Source organism: Triturus cristatus, chromosome 3_2 (genome assembly GCF_964204655.1).
Source record: "Triturus cristatus chromosome 3_2, aTriCri1.1, whole genome shotgun sequence".
NCBI lineage: Eukaryota > Metazoa > Chordata > Amphibia > Caudata > Salamandridae > Triturus > Triturus cristatus.
The window spans coordinates 412,429,785-412,451,661 of NC_140584.1; the positions used below are offsets into that span (position 1 = coordinate 412,429,785).

At 47.3% G+C, this 21,877-nt stretch overlaps 1 protein-coding gene across 1 annotated transcript in view; it reads left to right on the forward strand.

Annotated features, from left to right (window-relative positions):
- Positions 1-2,626: 2,626 nt before the first annotated feature.
- The window catches only part of C3_2H1orf216 (chromosome 3_2 C1orf216 homolog), a 34,949-nt gene continuing 15,698 nt past the window's right edge, over positions 2,627-21,877 (forward strand). Inside the window, exon 1 of the mRNA XM_085647982.1 lies at positions 2,627-2,839. The gene's annotated coding sequence lies outside the window, so the exon portion shown is untranslated. The remainder of the gene's footprint in view (positions 2,840-21,877) is intronic.

Sequence of the window (21,877 nt, forward strand, 5' to 3'; positions counted from 1 at the left end):
ATGGTAAAGGGCGCGAGGCAGTGATGTGTACTAGAGGCTGGCATGACGGCACCCCACCGCCTCGAGTACCAGGATGAACCCTTAGGTGGCAGCGGAGCGCGTGTCGTAGTAGAAGCCGAATGGATACTCCTAAAAAATCAAAACCACATACCCACGAGTTCCCTGTTAGCACCGTGAAGGGGCCCCAAAACAATGTTGAGGTACGTGAAGGAGTGCACGCTATCTAGGAAACTTGCGGGTCTTGTTTGCAGATGGTGGGCGTCCGCGCTCACTGTGGACCTGTGACATGTTCATCACCCCACTTTGACCCACAGCAAGAGAGAGAGAGGCAGAAAAGGGAAAGACGGGGAAGCAGTGACACAAGAAGATAGAAGGGGTGAAAAATAACCCACAATGGTGAAATAGGAGGGCATAGTGTGAGGTCGTACAAGGTGGAATCAACACTAGGCAGCGGCCTGTTGATCGGCAACGCCAGCATTGGGTACGGCCGGCGGGGGCTTCACGAAACCCTTCTGGATCCTGCAATCCTTCATGTATACACACGAAGAACTGTCTTTAGGCACTTTCGAACTCAGTCCGTTTTTATACACAGCGCATGAAGCCCGCTGCATGTTAACTATCAGGACTCGCCGGAAGGGTACTCCCGCGCCCGCGTCCACTCCCCCCCAAAATCAAAGAAGAATTCCAAGATCAACTCAGTCTCACTTCAACGAAGGCACAGTTCCACCCATAACCACCCCGAAGCATCTGAGTAACTTCAATGGAGTCTCGCCCCTACTATACCACTCTGAAACATGCAAGAGACGGCAATGGAGGCTCACTCCATTCTACAGTATCACCCATCGTCACTCTGCATGTTCAATCGAGTCTCGCTCCATAGTACAGTCTCGCCCCTAACTACTCGCCCTGGTACACTCGGGTTCGCATGCCTGGACTGCCGCTCCGGCTGTCCCTGAGGCGGCGGCCAGGCACAGCATCCTTAGCAGTGGCGCCCGGGCGGCCCAGCCCCGCTCTCCACGCCGGCTCCCGGACGCCGGGCTTCTGCCGCCCGGCCCGCTGTAGCTCATGGGTGCCGCGTCCTCCTCGCCTGGTCAGCAGCGACCCTGCACACCTAGCGCCTCCCGCTCCGAGGCTCAGTGCATGCTTCGCCCTCCGCTCAGCCCGGGCGCGCAACTTGGCTCCAGCAACTGCAACGTCGCCGCGCACACAGTGGGCTTGGCTCGATCAACTGTACGCCCGTCCTGTGACCGAGGGAGCCGTCGTGAGAACAGAACCAAAGCACTCCCCGCCAACAAAAGGACACGAATAACGTTCTCCAAAGCCACCTATGATTGTGCATATTTATATAGCGCAAACTCGACCCGAAGGATCAACATGCGCAGCCTTCGGTAGCCAAGACCTAATAAACACGAGAACGTCCCTGTAAAAAAAAAAAATATACAAACACGCCCACCAGTGTAAAAGGGACGGGCTTCAAAAAGAGAAAGAAGCGAAAAAACACGCCCCCGAATCCGAAAAAGATGGGGCTTGTTTCGACAGACAAAGCTCTTCTCCAATGGCTGACCAGCATTTAAGAGGCCTGCCAATAAAGAAGAGGGGCGGGTTCAAGCCCCATGGCTGAAAAACTTTAAATCTCGCAAGCGAGACTGCGCAAGCGCAGCCTTCGCTAGCCGAGACCTAAAAAGGTGCTGCTGCACCTGTCCTGGTGTCTGACAATTACGCCGGGACAAGTTCAGCATATTTCTGTGGGGCCCAACTTCTTGGCAGGGGGGACAGTGTCCACCCTGTGAAAAGAGTGGGGGGGACGCCTGTACCTGCTTGTACCCACGACTCGAGCCCTGCTCCTTTCCTTATCTTGCCCTCACTGCCTGAAACAAGCTTTCTCTCGCCACCCACGGCACCCACTCCCTGCAGGATCTTAGGGAAAAGCTAAAAAGTTGGTTACTCCAATCTTACGTCTCTTATAAGAAGATTCCTGACCAGCCTTGCTCCATCTGCGCCAGGACAACCCTGGGGTGAATATGTGCACCTCACTTATACAGATAACCTAACATAACACAGAGTAGGTCGGAAGACTGCCTGACTCCATCTCGTTCAAGGGAAGGTATCTCATTAGATCTTGTCTACCCCAGCCCCAGCGCCTCGAGAAGCACAGGCTTATGGGTATTCCGCTAGACCAAACAGACTGTGTACGTGAGCTGATCGTGGTGCTGTGGGAAGCAAAATAATCCAATACTCACTCCACTTCCATGGAGAATTAGACGCTCTGTAAGCAAGAAATTGGCGTGAAACTGCTATTATAAGGAAAGCGCTTTCCAATTACCCATGGGTTCCTTTGAGCTCAGTCACTGCCCGGCCACACCCCAGCACTCAGTGGCAGGGAATTTCAGCCAGTGAGTGGAGCGGTGCTTGTAGGCAGCTACCTCGGTACTGTGCAGTACAGCTTTTGCAGGCCAGGAGCCTCGAACAATCACAGGGAAGTCTCTCTTGACCGTCCGGCACTGAAGCCCGTCTTTTGTATCTAGTACAGTGCGGCATCCCTTCCCAGTAACTAGCGTCTCCCCTCCTCCCTCCCGTACAAGCAGCAGCATCTCTCCTCCGCGCAGCGCCGCCCACACTCTCCCCTGTGCGGCACCGTCTCCCCTCCGTGGCAGCTCTCCTCTCTGATGTACACAGCCTCCCCCAGATGCTGGGAAGGAAGGAAGTGAGATCGGACTGACGTCTTCCTGCCGCTGTTGTTGTGGTTACCGTTTCCTCTCCAGAACTGCGGCAGGAGGACACCGAGGGGACCCGGGAGGAAGAGAGGGCAGCGGGCATCCAGAAGGGGCATTGCTGGAGGGTAAGCGTCCCCCGCACCATGCAAGACCCCACCTGTGCCCCTGGGGGCGGGGGCGGTTGAAGGGGTACTTGTCACTGGGCGAGTCATATGAAACACAGAAGGCGGACTGTTTATGATATGTCCGTATGTGTTAGCATGTGGATGTGTCTGCGCAAGGCTTATCGATACTGGTCTGTCTTCGTAGGTGAGTGTGTTTCTCTGCGTGATATCGTCTGTGCGCCTAAATCAGTGTAAATGATTCCTCTGTGTCAGAATTGTCAGATCTAGGTGTATGCGGTGTATTATATTCAAACATCCATGCGATTTTGGTGTCCTGCGTATGTGTGTTTGTGCAGTGTGATGGCATCTGCATTTTGAATGTGGCTCTGCGTAGTGTACACGATGCCTCCGGTATGCGTGTGTGCGCGCGACCTTGTATTATATAACATATATCGTTTGCACGTGCTAGCGGATATCAAGGTCGGATCTTTGAAACATTCGTTTTCTATAGATAAATGCTTTACGGGGAGACAAGGGCGGTGGTCGTCTGCTACGGAGGATGTTTGTGTTTGTCGCTCAAGTGGGCCTTCCTAGCAGTTTTAAACCTTCTACGAGGTGGCGGTGCTGTACACCACCAGTGAGTCCTGGTCTTTACCCAATGTTGTGCTCGGGCACGGAGTGTTTGTACAGCGCCTATCCCCCAGTTGGCAGTGGCAGTAACATCCTTGGCGGGTGGGGAAGACTTGAGTTGTTCTGTGATATATTCAGAGCCACTGGAATTATGTGACAGGAGACGGCCAAATTATGCAGCAAGAAAAGGCAAATTATGTGGCATCATGTGGCACATTTGTAACAGTATTACTACATTTTTAGGTTGAGCCTGGGCAGCGCATGCGCTGCTCTGCGAGGCATGCTGTATTCGAGTAAGGACGTAAAGCTCCGCCCACTCTCCGCACATATTTTTCATTGGCTTGTGTCATTGTCCTTTGTACATGCTGGCTTCTGATTCGTAAATAGGTGTGTAAGTCCCTCCTTAGTACCACCTTGTCTTCATTTGTAACCTCCAATGAGGACTGGTCCTTTTACTTCTGTTGTTACACGGTACGTCTTATTTAGTCTTTTTTTTTAATGAGTTTCTTCTACCGTAGGCACAACATGCTTTCCTGCAACATTCACTGTACCATGTGTGCTTTCACTTTCTTAGCAACGACCGCATCTGTAAACCACTCTCATGACTATATACCCTACACCCTACAAAGTGCTCCCACGTCTCAGTTGGTCGTAGCACTCCCCATCCCGCAGAGGGGCGGGAAGAACCCGATGATAAAGCATGCCACCAAGGGACCTTTTGGTGGGTAAGGGTTATTTTAAGAAAACTTATAGTTTTCCTTAAATAATAGTTCTAGAAGGATAGTTTTAACAGGAAGACATGGTGGACTTTCTTTGGTTATTCATAGGAAATAAGAATAACAATATTTTAAGTAAGAGCCCAGGTTTTGGTCTACTGGTAGAATGTTATGCTATCTACGTAGACCTATTGGCCCTCAAATTTGTGGACATGTACACAGCAGTCAAGAAACAAGCATTGCCCGTGCTAGCACTGCTAATGATAGTACCACAACACAGCTACCAACTACCACACACCTACAGGTGTAACAATTTGAATATTCCAGGCCCCCAGAGCTATGAGAATGCCCTGGCCGCCTGGTATTAGTCATTTTTTAATGTATATTGAATCAATAAAGAGCTGTTGTTGTATTCACCTCTAAATAAAACAGCACCACTATGTGGCAGACTGTCGTAAGTGCCAATTAAGTGCCTGTGCCGACCACCGGAAACCACCAGCTCAAATTAAGCACTGCAGATGAGCCTCTATTTCCTCCTTCCTTTTACCAACGGGGCGGAGGTGTCATTCCCAGTCTCTTGCTGGGCCTGCCTTTAATGTATGCAGATTAAGCAGGGGAAGGTGGCCTGCTCAGAAATGGCCTCACTTATATTCATGTGTGGCTCACCATTGTGACCTAATACATGCACAAAGAATCCTGGCAACATTTGTGTTTTTTTTTTTTCTCTCTCAGTGAAGTTAAGAAAACGTGCTTCTTTTAGAGAATCCCCCTCCTTCTTTTCACAATACATAAAACACTGAAGCAGTGTTTTGTGAAAATGCACAATCTGCAAATGTGGGCCACTCTTTTTTTAGAATGCCGGGGCCTAGATCCCAATCCAACCATGGTAGTAGAAAGGCCGTGGTGATTGATGGCAGGTCAATGTTACTTTAAGGTGATGTGCAGCAGCAATAAGGATGAGGCATAGATGATTAGTGTCATTAAGACTATGACAGGAGTGGATTGGTTGCATGTTTATGTGGTTGTATGTGGCAGTAGGAACGTGTTGGCATTGGCAAACATGGTTGGTAGCAGCAAAGTGTAAAGCAGTAAAGTGTGTGTATTGGGTCGTGGCAATGATGATTGTTGGTTGAAAGGTCCTGACTGGTGCTTGGTATAGAAAAGCCCTGGCAGTGATAAAAAATGACAGTTTCACCTTAAGGTGGTGTGTAGTGCCAGGTAGACGTGGACAGTAGTTGTTAAAGTCAGAAAGCAATATCAGTGCTGAAGGCTAGTGGGATAATTATGAGTGAGCACCAGTAAGTCATACACAAGGGAGGTCCAGTGGCCAATAAAGGTCCAGCACACAAGCCTCACGGTATGAACTATCAATCACGAGGTATGCTGTTCCTAACAGAAAGAGGGAAATGATTTCGAAGGTCTAAGTGGAAAGGGGATAGCTCCTATAAGGAGCAAGGGCCCTCACACACCCCGGGGGGTGTCATGCTTCATCATGGGGCAGCTCCTCATTGGGCCGGAGCTGCAATGCCCAACGGGCCCCACAGGAGGGTTCTTTGCCAGAGATCTTTTCCCTGTGATTTTAGCCGTAGATGAAGTCGGTGGGGGAATGTGGTATATGTACAAAGGTGAGTAGAGGGTGGGGTGGAGAAAGTTAAAAATGACTATGGGAACTAGCTGTGTTAACTTTATTTAGCTGGTTCCATGTCATGATTAAAACCTGTCATACTTGTATAAAGAGATTATAATGGTCTCACCAAGCGTTATGAGTCCTGGATAATGGTCAACATGTTTCATGCCCTGTGCGTCATAAAGATCATGGCATTTCGTCAGGACCTAGGTACCCTACTTGCTACTCATAGATGGTTGGTATGTGTATAGAATTTTTTTTTTAAACCATACCGTCACCAAAATACACCAACTGCAACAAGGTTCCTCCTGAGTAGGTGACAGGGGGACGGGGCAGGTGCTCTGGAGTCACAGGACGCTCACTGGTGTCACAGCCGACTCAACGATGGAGGTCGTACTGTATCACTGACCTATCCTCCGTAGATCTGGAGCAGTGGTTTGTGGTGGCCCTCGCTCCTTATAGGAGCTACCCCCTTTTCCGCTTAGACCTCCAAACCAATTTCCGAACAGCATACCTCGTGATTGATAAGAACCAGTAAGGACATTGTGGTTGTGTTGACTGCTTAATTATAGCATGGAAGTATGGCATCTAAGTGTTACAGGTTGCACTAAGTTTCTGGTATAGGTGTTTAGTGGCAGTTTGGGTCTGTCAGTAGTGATTGGAGCATGGCAGCTTTCAGAGCTGTGTTTGGTCGCAGAGAAGCTTTATCTCTTTTAATTGTTGGCAACAAAAACTTTGGCTGTTGTTTGCGGCAGTAGTGAGGCCTTGAAATGGTTGCATAACCACAAAAGATATGGAGATTAAGCAATGCGAGTCCTATGTAGACACCATCCTAGGACCAACAATTCAATATAAAATCAACTTATTGGATGAAGGAGGAACGCCCACAACATGTGGCATGCGTCATCATAGTTTTTCTCACCCCACCCTGGTAACATGATACTACCAGTCCTGAATCAACTTAGGTCTGAGGTAGTTATTTATAAAAAAAAAAAAAACAACTGGATAAAAACAGAATCTAGAAAAACTCTACAAATAACTCGGGGCAAACCTAAAGAAATTCTCTTTATTCAGCGGTACCTCAGGTATGGTTAAAAATACATTTATGGATGGTTACAGATATAATGGTCCAGTGATCCTAAGTTTGCCAACACGTTTCTGCCCATACTAGCTCCTAAAAGGTCAAAGGCATTCTTCGGGGCTCAAAGGATCCCTAATCCTGTGATAACTAATTATCTCACATACATTGGGCAAAGAATGACGAATGTGGGACTACAAAGGGTGCTCTCTCCATCCAGACCATGAGGCCCTAACAGGCTCTAGTTAGGTTGAGTCTGCCCTGGTAGTATCATCTTAACAGGGTGTGGAGGAAGACGATGATGAAGCATGCCTCATGATGTGGATGAGTCTTCCTCATCCAATATGTTGATATATGTATTGATGTGTTGATCCTAGGATGGATTCAAATTTTTCATCACTGTATCTTTTGTGATTATGCATTGATAGGGAGGATGTACAGTGATTGTACCACATATTCCCTTGTTGTGCTAGATATAGGCCTTGAAATGGTACCTTGTGGCAGTATAGCCTTCAAGAGCTTCTGTAGCAGTAGTAATGCACTATCAGTAGCGGTGAGCCTGCAGCTGTATTGGGAGCCTTGGTGATTGATGGTAGACATTGGCTGTGGTGTGTGTGCCAGCTGAAAGTGGTGATTAGTGTCAGCTAGGCCATTCATAAAGGTGCATAAAGACCCAAATAGTGGCATTGTAGTGGAGCCTTGGGTGTTGGTTAGCAGCAGTATACCTTCTTGTGCTTGTGTGGCAGTAATAACGCCTTGTTAATGGTCGCTATGAAGGTGACCCTCAGAGCTCCATGATTGGCCACAGAAAAACAGACTGAGATCAAGAACTTCTTTTCAAGTTAGAGAAAAAAACTTCAGGCCGTTTATATTGGAACGAATGGCATAAGAACGGAAATCTCACAATTCAAAACAAGGCAAACTTTGTTGTAAAAAATACCATTACAAATCTGCAAATTTTTCTGTGAACCCAATACTGAGTACACTAGACCAGGAAGTTCCTAATCCACCTCCATCCTTGGCATGCATATGTTCATTTTTGTGTGGTCATGGTCTGACTCCTTCTCTGTTTCCCCTTGTATCTTCCTAACCGCACAGTGGCCCAACCCACTCAGGATTGAGAGATGGTCCACCTAAGTTTATATTCCCTGTAAATTTCCCCTGTAAATGTGAGCAAAGGCAGACTCAGATGCGACCCTGGTTATCAATGCCAGAGGCAATCCCGCCAGGCCTAGGGAGCTGCCTAGCACCTAATAGAGAGACTGTCTGTGCAACTAGGCCATAACGTGGTTCCCTGGCACAGTCCTCATCTCACACACTGCAAAGCATCACAGAAGAAAGTGGAGCACCAGTGATATGGAAGACCAGTAACAGTCACATCCGTGTCCGACCCCAACCCTTTTTGAAAGGTTAAAGAACCGAAAGGCCCCGTTTGAGGTCCATATGGTACCACCGATTGGGTGTCTTATTCTCTGGAAGATGCTGCGATTACCCAAAGTGATTGTGCCAACAAAGCGCCCACCCCCAATACAACAGCAACACAACAATGTTAGAAGAAAAATTAACAACATTAGACCCTGCCTCCCCCCGCCCCCAAACACAAACTCAAAGGGCTGGGTATGTGGGGGAAAAGTTGGAGGTGGTCTCAATGGGCGATTCAGAGATGAGTTTGTGGTGTTGGCTGTGAGGGCTGGCGGCAACAGAGAGCGCACTACTCTGGGCCCTACTTTTAAAAGTAGTCAGACCATGACCCACCACTGGCACCAGACCATGCAATATTGCCCATCAGAAGGACACCTTGACTTCCTTGGCAGGCCAGATTCCAAAGGGACTTCCGCTTCGTAGCCCCCCATTTTGCTGGCACAGTCATTCCTGGCACCGCCACGACCCTTACCATAATGCTGGCACCTCATGTCTTTGGGGCGCTTCACGGTATTTGTGGCAGTCTATCGTAATACGTCCAAGCTTCAAAAGAATAAAATGAAGATTGCAAAAGGTAGAATAGAACACTGCTTTTCAGAATATACAGATTAATTTCCCATGTACACCACCGTGCGTCTCCCACCTATCGCATACAGTTTATTCTTTTCCTTGGCCCTTCTTATAAGCAGTGGCTCCTCCCTCTTTCACACTCCTCCACCCACCGTTCATATGCTCCAGGCAGATCGTCTGGAAAATTTTATTTTGCTTTTTGTTCCTGGCGATTTGTGTCTCTTTTTGCACCATAACATGTTGGATCAATTTTACATTGAAATATATTTTCTTTTTCACACTGTTTTATTTGTGATATTTTTTCTATATATATTCACTCTGTGCATCCTGGCTATGCGTGTTGGTGGAAGTAAGCCTCAGGATGGTGTGTCAGTAGTAAGACAATGTGAGTGGTAAAACACGGTCAGCAGTGTGGGTGGCGATAAAGCATTCTGCATTGAGTGGAAGCTGTGGGACTATGTCTGACTGTTATGGGCATTGGTAATATGGCACTGGGCTGGGCGATGGAAGCTCTGGGCTTTGGCAGTGGTGGTTTGCACCAGTGATGCCTTCTGGTAATTGGTTACAGTAAGGCCTTTATTTGGTTGGCAGTATCAACGATAGTGGGTCATAAGGAATTATTCTGGTAATCCTTCTTAAATTTTTGCAAAGTCTCTAAAAAAACTTCCAAAGAGATACATCTTTACACAACTTTAGCAGATAGACCTGGCAATCATAGGCTTTTTATGAATTTGCAAAGATATTATAAATTAGTAGTGCTTCAGATAATATTGACTGTGTTGTGCATGTGGAAAGTGAGAAATGTGGAAAGTGAGAAGTGTGATATGCAGACGTGCCCATTTAAAATATATAAATTATAACTCGCTGTACAATATATTCTCAACAAGAAACAATTGTATTGAAACATATTCGTCTGTGGTCTACAAATCTTTTAAAAACAGTCCAAGAAATATATAGTGTCAGTGTTTCGACCCTACAAGTGGAATGTGGCTTAGATGGCTGGATCTTCATTAGGACTGAGAGACATGCTGTCTGTGCTGTCGGCAACCGTGGGAATTGTGTGGTTTGTGGTTGTATGGCCTCAAGGTATAGTTTGTTAGATGGAGGTATCTGGAGCGGTGGTTGGGGGCTTATTGGCTCCCGCAGAAGTGAGCGGGGTCAGGAAGGCCTCGATGTGCTATGTGGTACTAGTAAGAGAGTTCCACAGAAATCTTTGGCATCATGAGGGAATCGATAAGGGAAACTAAAGTAGACACATGGCAGTTGTGGTTGGTTTCTGTAATATTTGGGTCTGGTGGGTGACAGAAATTTGGCTCTGTTAGTGGAGCATTGTGTCTGTGATATTCGGAAAGGTGTGCAGCAGAAATATCTCTCTGGTGGCGGTGGTTGGTGTCTGTGATATCCTGATCTAGTGTGTGGCAGAGGTGTTCCTCTGGTAGCGGTGGCTGATGTTAGTAAAACTCCAAGCCAACATGCTGGTGGCCTTTTGGCCTTATCTTGATCAGCTGGAACCGGATTGCACAACCAAGAAGCTAATTAGGAACATAACCATAGATGACCCCTGGCTGGCAGGAATTGCTCTGCAATGTCGGGGCCCAGGTCCATGGCAAGGACACTTCTTGCAAGATAGAAAAATGTGTTTTCTGTTAGATCCTATGGACACCAAATGTATCATGAATTATGACAAAACTGCCATGAACGTTTTATTTTATGATCAAAACCATTCAATGGACTGTCAGCCACAACTCATTATTACCTTGAGCTGTCATCACATATAACAGACACCCTAGTTTATGCTCTGTAGTGTTCAGGTCTACAACATCTCTCTAAAGTAAAGAATCGGCAATACACACAAAATCCAACAAGACTCTAACACACCAGCAGAAAGGTGTTTTGACGTTGCTGAAGAAAGACGGCCTGTTGCGTTTTACAGAATTGAGACAGAAGGTGTGTAATTGAAGTGGTGACTCACCAAAGCATAGGTGCCTTGAACTCTGCAGTGTTTTGCACGTGATCTGCTACAGACCGAGATCCAGTCAATCAACGACCACCATCTTGTGACCTAAGGATTCATTATTATACCACACTGCACCCTGGCTTCGCTCCACATGCCAGGACCCCATTGTAACTATGCAGTCATTTACCTATGTACGGAAGCAAATCTGCTTGCCTCACTCTTTGATCAAACCATTGTGTGCCCACTTATTTCCTTGCTTATAGACCTACACTGCATAGAACCTCTCCACCAGCTTCTGCAACTCCCCACAGGTATGGTTGTCTCAGAGTACAGGCAGCAGTGGTTTCTTCATGAGGGCAGAGGAGCGTCGCCCCTCCACCCATTGCAAGCCACGCGTAAATGTGAAAAAGAAAAGGGCAATTAAATCATTTCATTGCCATTTTATTTTTCACTAATGTTCGCCGCCAGCCTGGCCCCGAGACAGGAGAAATGTGGGGCATGTCCTCTGCTGCCGAATGGCAGCATGGAGGACTGGAGCAGTGGCTCGCCAGACACTCCAAAGTGCGCATGTCATTGTAGCCGGCTGTCTTACAATGGCCAGCTTGACAATCGCACTTTGAAGCTCTCCAATCCGAGCTGTCTTAGACAGCTGGGTAGAGAGCAAGCACAGGCCTCTAGGGCCTGAAGGAGCATCAAGTCAACCCCCTCCATCCAATCCTGGTGCTTCACTCAACCTGGTTAATAGCATGATGGCATCGTCTGGATTGGTTAGGGGAGCTCTTTGTGCCACAGACTGAAGAAGAACATCGTGGAGGACGTGCAGCCCTTGGGTAAGTACCTTTTAATATAATTGTATTTATTGCAAACGTTAGTGTAATGCATTTCAGTGTAGTTTAGTTTGTGTTTATGTTGATTGTTGTTTTATTTCGGGCTTTTGGAGGGATGGGTTATTTTATTTTGGACTTTTTGAGTGAGGGGTTGTTTAATTTTGGTTTTTGAGAAGCGATTGGGCACTTTGCTTGCCTCACCACTTTAAAAGTTTACCAGCCGCCCCTAAGTACGGCCATATCTTCAGGCCCGTACAATCCTACCTCTAAATAGGCACACCTGAAATCCTCAAGGCATGGAAATGTGTAAAAAAAAAAGCCAGCATGTTTGGAGTGTATGCACATGTATAGACTCTAAATAGTGCAGATGGGACAACCACCGATTTTTGGCAGATGTTCCTCATCTATCAAACTTTAAATATTCCCCTAAGATCCTGAATACAAATTGTGCAGAATAGGGTGTTGTGTTTACCACACCCAGTACATACCATTGCCCTCTGGTGCATTATTCACCAGATGTGGTAAATACCTCCTATTCTGAGGTTTCAACTTGAAGGTATAATGAAGTACAACATACAGAGGTGGCATTAAAAATGCTGAATTCTTCATGATTGGCTTTTTTCCAGAGTTTTTCTCCCAGTAAATTTCAATAGGTTTGACCTGCTGGAATATACCAGGAGAATACTGTGAGGGTGTGATAATTATCAGATAACTGGTAATTCTGATCCCTGTGCAAACTCTTGTTTGCAGAGGTAATTGGAATTAAGCCCTTAACTTCTACTCATGATCTAATTATTCAATTTTTCCACAGCGTCAAGCTTTCGCTAGCTCACAACCTCAAGGCACGGTGCTGACTAGATTTCCTATCTCCCTGCCGCTCATTACTCATGACAGGCAGCAGAAAGACCTTGCTGGTGAGGGTGTGTAACAATATGGCCTAGAGGATGTGTGTGGAAACACCTTTGGTGGTTAAAGACTTGATTGTTTTGCATGGTACTGTACTGTAGCATTTGTATAGGTCTGCATACACCAGGTAAAGCCCCAAAGTATTTTGGGTGGATAAGTAAGGGGCTACTCCTGCGCTTGGGTGGTGTATGTTAGGTTTATAGAGTTGCATATGTGGGATGAGTTGTTTATAGAGTTGTTCCAAATGTGGCGTGCTGAACTCGTAACTGCATTTACAAGACTGGAAAAATTAAGATCCATTGGCAATCTGGCCCAAACAACTCAGAACACCACCAACAACTTCCAAAGGAGTAACTTATCATATATCCATCCCTTATCTACGAACCCTCAAGTTAAACAAGTAAAAGAAATCTACATTTCATACCACAAGGGCATTCCAACATGTCTTCCAGCATCTGGGATTCCATCAGAACAGCCTAGTCATTACTTTGTTTCTTATATGAAGACTGAATTATGCCAGCGGTTCATACCTCCGAATATAAACTTCAGTTATAAGATGCCTCTAATGGATCCCAAATGCATCAATAAGACACCTCCTACACCTAACGCTACGAGACCACATCTCCCCTCTCTTAAATGTTCTTTACAGTGTCTGTGCTGCTAGATCTACATTCAATATAATCTGCAATACACATAAGACAGTATAAAGACCAGTTTTTTATTCTACAGACAAAGCTTAAGAGATGGTCTCAAAAAAGGACACTGTATTCCAGCCTGGCACCCCATTTAATCACTGTGAGAAAGTGCCCTTTTTTGACGTGATCACCCCCGACTATGATGCACATTTTTTAAATCTCTGCACTGGGACAGTGCTAATCAGGCCTAGTGCCTTTGTTCTTACCCTTAAAATCTGATAACATTTGCTAACTCCTAGTTGACCTATTTAACTTTCCTATAAGGCCATAGTACATGGTGCAAAAATATACCCATGGCATGGAAAGTTAAATACAACCTGTGGGCTACGGCACTTATTGTGCCATCCAATAGAGCGACAAAGGAAAACATGGCTTCAGGCCTACGGTGGTAGCCTGAATGCTGCGTTTAAACATACAGTCCGACCAGTGAAAATAACACTTTTGACAAGGGAAAAATGTCCTATTTAAATACGTAAACTGTGGGCAATGTAGCCCACATGGCAAGATGCATGTCATTTAAAAGAGGGACATGTTGAAATGTAATATTAGCATATGCCTACAGTGGCAAGGCCCCAAAAGCTATTTTCACTGTGGAACGCTCTGGCTGTCTTTTGAGGAAAGCCAGAGTACAGATTACAAACTTTTCCCGCTCTGAGCTTTTTCTGCCGAAACCAACGGCTTCAGCAGGATTTCGTCTAACCGCTATCTGGCTTGGAGAGGATATTCGTGGGTACAGCTTGCAACTTTGCCCCGCTGAAGAATTTTGACTTCCGTTTCAGAGACTAAGTCGGAAGGTAACCCTTGTATTTGAGACACATCCACTTGGTATATCCAACCCGCTCTCCATCGCGATCAGCTTGAAAGTGTGCCTTGGTCCTGGTCACTTGTTTATAGTACTTTCTATTGGTGCTTTATTTTTCTTGTTTTTTAATTCACATCTTCAGTTCCCTTATTGGATTTTTGTCATTTTGGTGTTATTTTTTGTTTATTACATTTTGTTCAGTTTTTATAAATTGGAAAGATTTTTATTGTGTTTGTGTTTTTGACTTTTTAAGTGCTTTGGTACTTCTAAATGTTTACACTTTATCTCTAAGTTAAGCTTATCTGCTCTGTGCCACAGCTACCAAAGGTTGAGCTCTGGTTCAAATTATTGAAGCCTTTGCCTGAACCTAGAACTGAGATTAACAGGGTTTTAGATTAAGACAATCATCCAACTATCGATTGGTGCACACGACTAATTGTCCATATCATACTCAGTACATCACCCTCAATTCTGGTGAATAATGCCTCAGGAAGTCTGAACGCTACCAGGGGCTGTATTAAGGAAAGTGCCCCAAGGGCTCAACGGGCATGTGTGCCTACTTTGAACATCCCAGTGGCACTTTGGTATTACAGAAAGGGCTCCAGGCGCATGTGCGGCCCTTTCTGTAATACAGATAGCGCTGGCGCACATTTAGCGCCAGCGCTATCACTGGAGGGTGTTCCCTCATTTGTATGTGGGTGTGGCCCCATGCAAATGAGGTAATCTCCTCGCCTCTGCGCCGTTTATAGACGCAGGTGCAGGGCCAAAGAAGCTGTCAGAAGGCGTACTGACAGTGCTCAACCTTATCGCAGCCTTCTGGAAGGTTGAAACGGGGTCCTAGGGACCCCCCCCGACATCCCCATGCAGGCGGGTGCAGTCACTCACTGCACCTGCCTGCAAGGAGATCTCCAATCCCCCTTAAAATTGCAGGTCGGGCGGCCGGCAAGGCACGTGGGTGCGGGCACGGGGTGGGTTGGTTGGGGGTTCCCATATGTAAAAAAAATATACACTTACCTTGCTGCCGGGTCCCGCGTCTTTGCTCCTACTCTCCTCGTTGGACTCCTTGAGGAACAGTAAGCACAGCCAGGCTCCCCTGACCAATTACGATGCTGCAATGCAGCGTTGTGATTGGTCTGAGCGTCCTGGTTCGACGCTCAGCCAGGGAATGAGGGCCTGGACATGTTCTGCACGCAGGCTGTAATGTTGCCTGCATGGAGAACAGGGAAAGTGCGCATGACAGTTTTGGGCGGCCCGAGAGGGCTGACCAAACAGTCATATGCACTTAGGAGTGGGCAAACCACTCCTCCCCTGCTTCGAGAGCAGAGCAGCCCCGCCCACCCGCAGAGCAGCACGGAAACATAAAATGATACTAACTTAAAGTTATCATTTCATGTTTCCTCCACTTTGCATTGCTTAAAAGCAGTGGGGCAACGCTCCTCTGCCATAGCGGAGAAGCCGCCCCTGGTTGCCGCCTGCACAGTGAAACACGGAACGGCTTTGAAGCAGCCACTCGTTCTGTATTTCACTTGAATGGGCTGCCCTGGGGGGCAGCGCATTCAATGTAATACGGTGCCTTCTCCGTTTTTAGTGCCTTTTGAAAGGTGCCCCCGGCAATAATATGGCCCCAGGTCATTGAATTTTAGACTCTGGCTCGAGTAGCCCTAGATGACGTTGTGGGCAGGCGAGTCTTGCATCACACAAACTCCAGCGGGTCCCCCAACCTGAGCACCTGGTAACCTTAGGCACCACATATAGTAGGAATGAACTGCGTCCTGGTAAAAGCCGGCAGACCTCTTGGGCTACATTGAACCGGCTGAAACATTTTGGCCAAAGGATGTGGGAGCCGATAACTACTTTCTTTACACCCTATCCTGTTTTAAATTAGCAAAAAGTAACCTAAATAAAATTAGAAGAGTTTACCTGCAGTCAATTTTCAAATTTGCAGATCCCTCCTTTTTCATTATCAACAAAAGTACTACCACTCCAAAAGTTGTGCTGCACCCGTCAGGTGATACTAGATGTACTGAACGTAGGACTCCGTAATGAAGCATGCTGCACAGTAGTGAAAGTGAGAGGCCTTTTAAAAAGAGGAAACACCTGAACCAAGTCTTGGTGACTCAGGTTTACGCAATCCCTCCACCTTCACTCCAACTACCAACAAGGTACCAGTAGAAGTACTGACTTTTGAAAGAGAGGTACTTAAAGAACTTGAGAAAGGGGCCACACCGGTCCCCTTCCACAACCTGTCCAACCAAGAACGTGCAGCCATTAAAATACTCACAGAGGCTGTCAGTATCACGATCAAACAAGCTGACAAAGGGGATGCTACTGTCATACAATCTACCAAAGATTATGATACCAAGTGCTTACGCCAACTACAGGATAGGAAATTTTACACACCAATAACAGTGAATCCAACAACACGCCTGACCAATGAGATTGCAACCATGGTCTTTGAGGCAGAGAGCAACGGATGGATTAGCAAAAAAGAAGCAGAGTTCCTAATCACTGAACAGCCCAAGACTCCTTATTTCTACACTCTCCCCAAAATACACAAGGGGACCACCCCAGTCCCAGGGAGACCGATAGTCTCAGGGACAGGCTCGTTGTTAGAACCCACATCCAAATTCTGTGATTTTTTTCCTCCAACCTCTGGTAAAACAAACCCCCTCATACGTGAGAGACACCACTGATGCCTTACGTATCATTGATGGCTTGGAAGATACCACGGATATTGACTTATTAGTCACTTTGGATGTGGAACAACTTTACACGAATATCCCGCAAAGAGAGACACTAACGGCAATAGAAACGGCCCTGAGAATCACCGAATGGGTATCTCCCACTCCCATTCCTTTTATCATGCAGTGTGCCACCATTGCACTCACAAATTTGTTTTTCGAATTCCACACACATCTTTTTCCATCAGTCTCAGGGTACTTCGATGGGGAGTACCTTCGCTCCGAGCGTGGCATGCCTGTACATGGCAGCCTTTGAGCAAGAGGTGATACAGCATGCGAGCAACCCATTCAGAGATAACCTGAGACTGTGGAAGAGATATATAGATGATATTCTCATCTTCTGGAGTGGAGACATGCAAACATGCATGGAGTTCTGTGAGTGGATCAACACCAAGAACCACTATCTAAAATTCACCCGCACCATCTCCAGTACCGAAATCCCATTCTTAGATCTGACCATCAGATTACAAGATGGCAAACTAGACACAACCCTCTACAAAAAACCCACTGACATGAACAGTTTGCTGCTTTACAGTAGTTACCATCTTAAGACATTGAGGGATAATCTCCCGTGTAGCCAATTTCTACGCTAAAGGAGAAATTGTAGTTCGACACAGGACTACAAAACGGAAGCTGAACTTTTGTCCTCCAACCTACTGAAAAGAGAATACCCTAAAAATCAAGTTAGGACTTGTATGAAACGCGCCCGCAATAATCATCGCGAGTGCCTTCTAGAGGTTAAAGAAAAGGAACCTGACAATACCCTTACCTGTGTGACCACCTATACACCCAGGTCACAGATTATCCAGAAAACTGTGAATAAGCATTAGGGTATCTTCAATATGGGGGACCTGGAAATTGTGAAACCCAGATTCGCATTCAAAAGAATGAACAATCTCAAAGATTTTTTAATACACACAAGACCCAAGAATAAACCTACAACTAACCAGAGACGCCTATGGGATCTCCCACCTTTTACAGGGCACTTTCCTTGTGGAGCTTGTGCTGTATGCCCACAGACAAAACCGACTAAAGAATTGAAACTCACAGATAATTTCTCATGGAGAATGACAAAGCACACTAATTGCAACAGCACACGTTGCATATACTTACTGACGTGCCTCTGTGGAAAGTACTATGTGGGCATGACCATGAGAACTGTTAAAATCAGAATAACGGAACACAAAAGCAACGTTCGTTGCCATAAAAACAACACCAAATTCTCCAGTCATTTCATGGAGAAACAACACCCCCCTGAGAGCATGAATTGGGTGGTACTTGAAACCCACCCACAGATCACACATGCAGTCCTTTTCAGATTGGAACAGAGATGGGTATACCGCTTGGATGCAGCTAACTGCGGCCTCAATGATGATATTCCTTGGGGTACCTTAAATGCTCAATTGTGACCCCTCTTCTACGTAACTGTGGTAACATTATCGACCACTATGACACCCTTCCCTACCACACCTAGACACGGACCTGTGGACACCGTTAGGAACCAGGGTGATGAACCCACATAGTCCCAGTTTTCCGCGACAACATATCGAGACTCGCTTTGGTCTCTGATGATATTTTAGTTAATGTAGCATCACCCCACAAACACTCAGGTTCATGTCCATCTGACAGCAAACTCTACTTCGACCCGTTCATCCCCGCTCCCTTGAGCTTTCAACACTGAGGCCCAGAACACGCTATTCAGATACCTATTCAGAAACCCACACATTGAGCTCGAACACAATGATGGTATGACATCGAGCCTGGGCATATAATAACTCATTCTACCCATAGAGCCCAGTACAGTACAAGACTGGCTAACGATTGGCATATGACATGACGGCACACCTACATTTACTGCTAGATATTTGCCTCCACTTTAATTTTGTTGGTACTTTCACTTGAACCAAGTACAGTACAAGACTGTCTGATAACTGGCGTATGACCTTAGGGCATATTACATTTACCGCTAGACATTTGCCTTCACTGTAATTACGTAAGCACTTTTACTCCCCTCATGTCTACAGGGGCTGCACCAGCACATAAGGGATGCTTATCCAAGTTGAGGAAAAGAGGTAACCTATTTCCTCAGGGCATAGCGCTACCACAGCACTCCATTCCAAGATGGCCGCCCTATTTACGTGATCATGTGACCACTACACTCTACCACATGACACGTCTCAACTCAAGCTACACCCACTCGACCGCCCCGCGCGCGCTCCGATGACTACCACGAAGGACTTATAACGCTACCTTCGGCTGAGCAGAGTCACCTTCCTGGGAGCGGTGTAACAGGGTAGGTCGGCCGACGGGTTCCAAATAGGAACAGGTGAGTCTCTGTTCGTGGTTGCAGGCTCCGCATGTCGACGCCGACAGATGGAGGTAAGAGGGTTGTAGGCTGGGACTTGAAGATGTACCCGCAGTGGGAGCAAGCAATCGCATCCTTATGCCTCAATGAAGGGTTCCCCTTTACACTGCCTTGACTACAGGGCTTTTGTACAGGGATACCACCACCATGGTTGTTTTGCCCGCTAGACCGCAAACTGTGAGGTGGCCTTTGCCTTTACAATAAGTAAATAACCCCCCGCAAACCCGCCTCTACCAGCCATCGGTACGTGCCTTGGGACACGCTTTAAGTGGAGTTCGGATGGGATACTACAGCACCCGTTCAAGTCACTGACGAGCTAACCACGATCCTGTTAGCTTCAATTGTGTCTCTGCAATAGACAGCAGCCACAGAATCATGACACTGACCCCTGATATATGGATGTGTGTCTCTCTGTTGGACTTGGCCCTTTTTCCCTGAATTCTTTCGTTTTTTATGCATGTTAGACCAAATAATCAGTGTTAAGGTGCAGGTGCTCCCTTCTCCCAAGATGGCTGCCACAGGCCCCTGCTACTGCGGAGTGGTCTTCATTAGTAGCACCCTAGCTGCCAGAAGCTGGCTGGAACCCCACAACATTGTTGCAACACCAGCCCGCCTTTTTTGTCCTATACTTAGAGTGGGGAAGCTCCTGGAATGTGCTGGAACCTTCTAGAAGGGAGGTGTGGTTTTTACTTTTGCCGCCTTGGATAGAGGTCACCTGACCTGGGGCTACTTAACAGAGGGAGGGAACTTTTTCTAGTCAGTTGGCCAGTGGGGTAAAGCAAAGCTGGAGAATCCACGCAGGAGTTTTAGGCGGTAGGGCCTAGCCAGGGACTTATGCCTCTGAGAGTGACAGGATTTAGGTGCTGCCTCTTAAGTGAGTGAGGGATCCTGTAAAGCCCACTGATCTTGCCCAGCAGTAGGAGGACCCAGGGAACCTCTGCCCAGCCTGACTAGGAAGGACCTAGTCGCCAACTCAATCCCTACCCCCCAGGAACAGAACCCCGCAAGGGCGCCAGAGACATCTGCGCCATCAAGACTTCATATAGCAACTTATTGCAGAAACTGAATGATGAACCCTCATGACACGACCGCATGCTGAAACTGAATGCTGAGACTTCGTGTCAAAACCTGAACACGGAAACCATATGCCAAGCTGATTGTGGAATTGCTGGGGATCGACCAGGTATTAGCGCTGGGACCCCTGCGCTCCCTGACCTGGCCTGGGATCCCCTGCAGCCAGCCCCGTCGAGCGCGGAACTCTCCGCTTAATTTGACCCCCCCCTGGCGCGGGGGATAGAGCGCGCTCACCGCCGCGGCTCGGAAGCCTGAAGCGTGCCCCCTCATCGTGTCGAGGCCCGTGGAGAAGCCCGGGGCCCCATCGCTGCCGTCGCAGCTGCTGGAGGAGGTGCGTGAGGCCGTGGCCTGCCCCCCTCGCGGAAGAATCGACTGCGGAGTCCGGAGCTGGGGTTGGACGCCTCAAGACATCGAGATCAAGGTAAGCCGGGAGGCTTGGGACGGACCCCGGTGCGCCCCCTACAGACCGGGAGCAGCACCGCACCCTGAGACCCTGGTTCCCCTCCGTGGGAGTTCCCCCGTTCACCCAGGACTGTGACACCCCTCCGAGGGATTGCCCCTTCCTACAAGACTGTCGAGTATCGTTGTGCTCCGTGAACTGCCCAGTAGTGCCGGACGCTTGCATATTACGAGTGGCGCTGTGGTTGTAGGCTCTGCTCAGAAGTGCTTCATTCTGGTATATTACGAGTGGCGCTGTGGTTGTAGGCTCTGCTCATAAGTGCTTCAGTCTGATAAATTACGAGTCGCGCTATGTTCGCAGGCTCAGCTCTGAAGTGTTCAATGCTTAGATGTTACGAGTAGCGCTATGTTCGCAGGCTCTGCTCCGAAGTGTTCAATGCTTAGATATTACGAGTAGTGTTATGATCGTAGGCTCTACTCAGAAGTGTCCAATGCTTAATTATTACGAGTAGCGTTTTGATCGTAGGCTCTACTCAGAAGTGTCCACTGCTTAGTTATTACGAGTAGTGCTGTGTTCGTAGGCTTTGTCCACAGTGGACCAGGCAAGATTGACGCATATAGCGCGGAAATCGCCCACTGAGGCGCGAAGGGTACCAGGGGTAGCGGTAAGCCCGCAAAGTCTGCCCCGAGTCCCTGCTTGTCCCCAGGTGTGGCGCTACAATCCCCAGTTCTTACAACCAAGGTTAGGATATACCAAGGTGGCCTAGGGCCTCTGGGGAAAGTGCTGGTGAATATTATGCTGGTGAATATGATGCTGGTGAATCAAATGCTACTCTATGTGAGCCATGCCATTGTCATCTCATGAACTGCATTTATATCTCATGAACTGCATTTATATCTCATGAACTGCATGTATATCTAAGGGACTGCATTTACATCTAACTGCTTGGATAAACTTGAGTTATTTGCATACATTCTACAGTGTGGCGTCCCATATTGTGTGCGTTCCTTGCTTCAGAGGATGTGTGTGTTGTATGGTCGCTTTACACATAAGCCTTTGGGTGCCAAGCCGCTCGAGTCACGTTACCCCCTTAGGGCCTGGTGACCCCAGGTCTTACACTCTCCTTTTATGTTTTTTTAGAGATACCACAATCGGTGTCTCATGCACTCCGCTGCACCTGATGAGGCTAAATTACATATCTAACTAGGTGAGTCTACACAGCACTCACCCCCACGGTGTTGTCACAGAT